Source organism: Orbicella faveolata, unplaced genomic scaffold (genome assembly GCF_042242905.1).
Source record: "Orbicella faveolata isolate gen_17 unplaced genomic scaffold, um_ofav_v1 contig_26, whole genome shotgun sequence".
In the NCBI taxonomy this organism is placed as follows: domain Eukaryota; kingdom Metazoa; phylum Cnidaria; class Anthozoa; order Scleractinia; family Merulinidae; genus Orbicella; species Orbicella faveolata.
This window is the reverse complement of record NW_028301554.1, coordinates 18,920,392-18,926,509: the sequence shown is the minus strand read 5'-3', so window position 1 is coordinate 18,926,509 and position 6,118 is coordinate 18,920,392. Positions and strand designations below refer to the sequence as shown.

The following is a 6,118-nucleotide window of genomic DNA, read 5'->3' as shown; positions in this document are numbered from 1 at the left end:
CAGCACACCAAAAAAAGAACAAAGCTAATATCCAGCCATCTTGACTGAACAAGCTTAGTCAATAAAGGATTTATTATCACTGCACCTTTCAATAACATGTGGACTCTAAAATTCAAAGCTCAACTGACAAATGCGTTTTTCACTACCGTCAATCAAATGTTCAGCGACTCCTCCCAGCTTCCGACTACTGCCGAGCACTGTTTCATTGTCTGAACTTTGCTCAACGATTTGATCGCCGCACGCTCGGCAGTAGTCAGAAGCTGGGAGGAGCCGCCGAACACTTGATTGATGGTAGCAAAAAATGCATTTGACGGTTGAGCTTTGAATTTTAAAGTCTGCATGTTATTGAAAGGCGCAGTAATATAACTTTTGGGGAAATTTTTTGCAGAACACAGCAGGTAGTCCTGAGCCAGCAAGATAGCATTATCTTGCCACTTGGGTAGCCTATCACAGTGCAGGATTTGGTTCACCTTGCCCACTCACAGAACTAGCCATATAATAATATACATTGGAAAACAGTCCTAAGAAAATACACACGCTAATTGGTTAAAAATTGTGTTTCTATAGCTCGATTGAAACACAGAACTAGCACGAGCTGTTGATGTAATGATGGCGCGAGCAAAGAGAATTTACACTTTGATAATAAAAGTTACCAAGTTGTTTTCTTTTTTTCATTGTGGTGTTTTCTAAAAGAAATAGAAAACATGTTCTCCATGTTTCTGTTGAGTTATAGAAACACTTGTGAAGGTTTGGGAGAACTCGAAAAAGCTCGTGTTTCTATAACTCAATAGAAACACCATACATGTTTAATTTCTATTTCTTAAATATTGCCACTTTCTCCCAAAGTAATCCCTTTTTCCTGAGCTCCCACTACCTCGGAAAAACTACCTCTGGTAGATTCCCCCTGTTCCCACACATATCTTACTAGTACAGCCAAAAGTCACCTTCCAGACAAGAGAGATCATAAAAGTGAATAACATGAATTTTCTTTCTTGACAACTTGTTGCTGTTTATTAATTAATAGAGCTTGCTTTGAAAATGAAACCCTACCATAAATGCATGTAGCATTAGCGATATATTGTGAAAATTGAAGTGGAACAGCTCATAAGTGGTATCAAAAACATGATTTTAAACTCTAAAAGTCATGATGACCATTCCCCATCATTGCTATAGATTTAAGAGAGATCTTCTCCTTCACCCTCAAGGAGTTTTAGTAAGGTGTGTAATACAACACAAAATAAATAATGCATTTAATAATGGACTTGAAAAAAATCAATATAGAGGAAGTCTAATCTCCCCCAAAGCCTCCGAAGTTAAGTGGAACACAAATTTATGGAAGAATTTTGTTCACTTCTAAACACCACCCAAACACTTTCAAAGATGTCCAAAGATCAATCAAAGATTGCATCGCATTGTAACTGGTATAGTTGAAGGTTGTGGCAAGTGTATTATTTACTAATAATCCCATGATTTTTCTCTTGCAGTTTGAAATAAATGAGCACTTTTTTCAAAGACCACAAATTGCAATTAACCTTTGGTCTCATGCATTTTTTCAGCCTTTGAGAGATTTACTCATGACTATCAATTCCAAATTACATTCAAAGTAACATGATCGCATAAACTAACACAGTGCAATGAAAATGCAATTCTTTGAAACAAACAAATGCCCACTGGGATAGTGTTGAAAACCCCTCTCAAATAAGAAAACAAAATAAAATCAAATTAAGGTGTCAAATTGTTTCAAATACAACTGAAGCTTGAATGATATCCTGACTAAACAGTGTTGAGCATGTCCTTACCAATGTTTTGCTCCATAAGTTATTAGTCTATGCAGTTGTAAGTGCCATAGATAGCCACAGGTTCCATTAATGATGTGTTTACACGATGACGTAATTGTCATGAGACCGAAAGTGTTTTTGGGACACGTTGAATGTTATTATTCTGTATGAGAAGCCATATTGAAAATTTGTACGAAGTGAATCCTTCAGAATCCTTGTAATCCTCAGTCGGTAGAGTCTGAGACAACCTAATCTTAAGGAGTAGAGCCTATAGAATCCAGAATAAATACAGTCCAGAGGGAATTCTTGTATAGATGTGATTACATAACCAAACACTTTTGAAAACTTCTAAACAACGCTTGAACAGTTTTGAAGATTTTGGAATAACTGATACCCAAACAGTTCCAAAGATTTCCAAAGTTTTTCAAAGATCACCCAAAGATTTTCAATAGTTTTCAACACTATTGGTAGGTTTGCATTTACAAAGATATTTGGAAGACTGAAGAGCACTACCCACCGCCTAAGTAATTGATTGCTATATAGCCAAAGACTGTAAATAATCTATTTTTAAAATTGTTTTGATAACCAGTAGTCGCATGAATTTTCTCGAAAAATTTAGAAGGCATAAGCACAATGGGATCATAAAATTGTTAGCCTTCAAAAAATTTACTCATGCTTATTTATTCCAGATTATAAACAATTATTGGATGAGGTTTTTGTGATATCTTGAATAATCAAGGTCGAGGTAGGGGTTATTAGCAAAGCCAAAGGCTGAGGCTGATAACCCTTACTGAGACCTTGATTATTCTGTATATCACAAAAACCAAATCTGATAATTGTTTTATTACAAATTGAACAAAAAAAAAAGTCATGTGTTTGCTTCTTCACTGACGGCAAGCAACACAAAGCACATGAACTTGACATGATTACCCTTAGAAATCATGCACCGCGGTCATACAAGACATGATTACCAGTGACCTAGACATGATTATTGACTGAATAATCTGCAGCTAGATGACGTCACAGGCGCTGATTTCGAAAATTCACTGTACACTTTTGGCCAATCAGAGACGTGATTTTAAGTTCAATGTATAATAACACTCAAAATCATGTGATTACCTATACTACTTTGGAGCTGCACAGTACAATGTGTTCTGATGATTGACATTTTTTTTTTTTTGTCACAGCCTACATGTACCTTCCAAAAATATCTTCTCTCAATAGTGGAACATATCCAAGTTTAAAGCAAAGTATTAACATAAAATGCAGACGCGGGAGTTTAACCCTTTGTGGTCCCAAATAGCATTTTTTAAGAGCTTCATGTCAAATCCAAGAGGCTGACTCCTAGAAGTTGAATGGGTATTGAAATCTAGCCTAGGCCACGAAGTAAGCTTACTTCAACGCCCCTTTATTTGAAGGACAATTTCAGCTACATGTAACAGGGTCACAGCACTTGGTTCTGAGCTCCAGGGCAAAACAAACTTCAGGGTCACCGCGTTTTAAAGAAATGTAAGTATGCTCCTTCAGTCCTTGTACTTGTAAACTAACCTGAAAATTGTAATCCCGCTAATCTCCATTTCTGACATTGATAAAAATCTGACAAACCCAGTGAGCGGCTGTAGATAAAGAGAATGAATGGTACAAACAGTAGATATTTATTCCACGATAAGAAACAAAACGAGTTATCAGTTTTTACCTGTCAAGCGCCTCACTTCTTTAGCTCTCTCGTATCATCAGTTTGCTGGCATATTTTTTTAGGTACGATTTAAACAACCGAGCAAAAAGAGCAAAAGCTTTTTCACGACAGGCGCTAGTTCCAGGGCTGACGCGGACTTGTGAAATGGCGGGAACACAAACGCCCGCGATCTTACACGTCATAGCTACACGTGATCAACTTTCAGGTTTACCTGTCACGCAATTAAGTCACGCAATATTTAATATTCTGGCTACGAAGTGGAGCTGGGCGGAACCTGAATTGAAAGGAGCCATTTTACTGCTGAAGGAACTCGATTAATGAAAATCACTCCAAGCAAAATAGGGGATTTCTAAAGATAGCAGCCTCTTCGAGCCGTTCAGATAGCTGTAGCGCAGCGCAAGGGCGTACGGCGGGGCGTAACGCGAAAAAAACGGCGAGCAAAAAAAGAAAAGAGGAGCTTGGTGCGAGGAGCGAACACCTTTCCGCGCAGCGCTTTTCCCCGGCCTGTTTTCGCTCGCCGTTGTTCCCGCTGCGTACCAACTAAGTGGACGCCTGAAAGAGGCTATACTATAAAGATAGCTTCCCTGAAAGTGAAAAAGCTGAATATGTTACTGATAAAAAGGCGTGATTATGAATGGTTAGAACCGCTAGAAAAAGCGCGTTTTAGCTAAAAAACAATACAGTGGCCATGATAAAATACTTTACACTTGTGAAACGTGCTCAAAAAATATCAGTCGTGTTTTGACAAACAGGAAGACATTCTTTCACTGTGTAGGGGACATGTCTCTCCTGTGGCCCTGAGTACAGCTTAGTATTTACTTCCTGATACCATGAAAACATTTAAACAGCCGATCAAAGCTGTGTGATATGACGAGACGATTTCTAAATCACTACAACATTCCGTAAAATGTTTGATCTTTCAATCGACAAAATCTGACCGCAAGAAAATAATTACTAGCCGAGCAAATTGAAAGACTGACATCTTTCGTAAGGTTTAGTGTGTTTCATGTGGGACAAGCCTGGCGGAGTTTGTGATCATTAAGTTCTCAGTGCTGCTCACGTATCGTGATGTTATCACCCAGCCACTACTTCTTTAGTTGATCGAATACTTGGGAGCAATGTGAGATTCATCTTTTTCAGCCTTAAAAACTAGTACTAATCTTATGCTTTTTTGGTGAAGTTACCTGACGTTTAAACTGGATGTATTAAATTAGGTCAATTTTTGCGTTGGGACAGGAAGGAAAAGCGCTTTACCTAGCTACCCAGGATTGTGCATTCCTCAACGTTTCGAAACCAAAGATGTGTTGTGCTACGTGACTCGGAATAGTACAGCAAGACTAACAGGGGGCTCGATCAGCTGAGCCCGTCTTGCGCAGAATTTGAGCCAACAAGTTATTCGATTTTAGTTTGAACAATCAACTTTACCAGTAACAGGACAGTAACGAGAAAGTAGTTTTGAAGGGAACGTTTTTTAAGGTTATTATTCATGCACTTAGGGCTCATTAATAAACATTCTGAAGTTATGCGTTACAACACACAATGAACTTTGGTTAGAAAGTAAGACAAAGTTCTCAACTGCCCGCCTACCCACGAATGTACAACAGGCCTTCCTTAAAATCAAACGAGAACTTAAACCGAGTTTACAGATTGATTTAAAATGTTAGCTTTAATGTTAGATTTAAAATGACTGAAAATGTTCGCATTATCACCAGAACGGTCACATGACAATCATCAAATTAACATTGACAAACCTTGGCGATGTTTTTTAAGATACCAATGAATCAAAATAAAATTGCAAACATCGCCCAAATCCGCCATACCATGTCATGATATTAACCACCCTGGGATTTCTACGTTTTTACTCTTACTAAAAGCTTCATCACCAAAATTCGGGGCACGTTATCGGAAATGTGACTGGAGCTCAGTCCTAAGCTAGGTCCGATAAACTGGAGATCTGGGCATGAAATGATCAGTATCTAAGAAAGTTAGCAAAACCGAGCAAAAGGCGATACGTGATTTCCTCAAGCATCTTTTGAAAAGTGCTGATGAAAGAACTTTACATTTCAAAGCTTTTTTGCCTTATTAAAACTATTCCATGAAGCACGTGATTAAAAATGCGTGTGGCTTTTAAATGATATAACTGTACTGAACGCGAACTATCTCCAGAAATAACTTAAAAACTCAAACGTGCTCACAATTAATTTCGCGGTTAATGTAATTTTCCACACATGACTTATCAGTGGCTAGGTACCCGAGGCGCTGAAAACAAAAACAAAAAAACCAAGGAGAAAAAGAAAACGCACTTTACTTCCTGGTCGTTATGGCACGTAATTCACGTCGACTACAACAAAACCATTGTTTTACAGTTATGCAAGAAAGTTATTCTAGACAACCATTCCACGTGAAATCTTGAATTATATTTTTTACTGTCGCAAATACTTGTCGGCTAAGATATTGAACCAAAAAACCTCTTGGCCGTGTCTCGCTCAGTGAAATTAGTCGGGCGATAATTTTTAGTAAATTCGTGTCTCATAGCCCTGAGTCATCATATCATGAGTCATGTCTGCAAGTTGTTTTTCTCAGCAAGTCACGTAGGATCATCAGCGAAAGTTTGGAAACCCTGGTTCTAGCTTCTAGCACATTT

The 6,118-nt window shown here is 38.1% G+C and overlaps 1 long non-coding RNA gene across 1 annotated transcript in view; it reads right to left on the bottom strand.

Annotated features, from left to right (window-relative positions):
* The window catches only part of LOC149108424 (uncharacterized), a 28,668-nt gene extending 24,330 nt beyond the window's left edge, over positions 1–4,338 (bottom strand). Inside the window, exons 1-2 of the long non-coding RNA XR_016208997.1 lie at positions 3,475–4,338; positions 3,327–3,394 (exon numbers count right to left, since the gene is read on the bottom strand). This is a non-coding gene — a long non-coding RNA (uncharacterized LOC149108424). The remainder of the gene's footprint in view (positions 1–3,326; positions 3,395–3,474) is intronic.
* Positions 4,339–6,118: the final 1,780 nt, after the last annotated feature.